The following is a 939-nucleotide window of genomic DNA, read 5'->3' as shown; positions in this document are numbered from 1 at the left end:
AAGATGAAATTCCACCGTCATCGATTACTAGCATCTTCTTACTTCTCCCGTTATTGTGAACGCTAATCTCATCGTAGTCGACAGTCGATCGTCATTTCTATTTACATTTAGTCGGTACAATGTCTTATTTTTCCAGACATAGATTATTTTTTCAAACACAGAAGAGGTAAGTATAATTTAATATTCCTTGGGCTTGTCAAAATTGCATGAGTTGTCTTTTTGTGATTTTTTTTTTTTTTTCAAAGTTGTCATATCGTGTTCCCTCTTTATTATTATGTGGGAGTTAGGTGGTAAGTGATTTTTTTTTTTAATATTTTTATAAAGGATCAAACAATTTATAATTATATATTATATTGTTTATTGTTGATATAATAGTATATTATAATAGTGTGTTATATATAATTTATTAATTTTCATATATAATCAATTGTCCTTGTCTTACATGAACAATTGACTATGATAATTTATTATTTTACTATTCAATCATAGTGGTAATTTTTTATTTATTAGTGTGTACGTTATGCCATTTACACACAAATTAAATAGAAATTTTAAACTCTAAAACAATGCCACTATTATGGGCATTGTTTTTAGATACATTGTTATGCACTATTCAGTCATTGTTTTGCCCATTTTTTTTAGATCATAGATTTTATTAACAATGATCTTATAGCCCATAATAGGTCTCTGATGTATTTCCTTTTGGATTATTCAACCCAAAAGGAAAGTGTAGCTTTTGGTTTTTAAGCATATTCATAAATTTCATGGAGTATATCTATGTTAAAGGTTTGATGAGTGGTCATTTACGTGACACCACCTCCATGGGCTTTATGGATTCACAATTATTTTCCATTATAGTACCTTTAAGTCAAGGTAGACTCTTATTATGGGAATGTACTATGTTTTGGTGGATGATCACCTCTAGCCATAGTTTTGGTT

The sequence above is a fragment of the Macadamia integrifolia genome, chromosome 7 (genome assembly GCF_013358625.1).
Source record: "Macadamia integrifolia cultivar HAES 741 chromosome 7, SCU_Mint_v3, whole genome shotgun sequence".
In the NCBI taxonomy this organism is placed as follows: domain Eukaryota; kingdom Viridiplantae; phylum Streptophyta; class Magnoliopsida; order Proteales; family Proteaceae; genus Macadamia; species Macadamia integrifolia.
Note: the sequence above shows the minus strand (reverse complement) of the source record.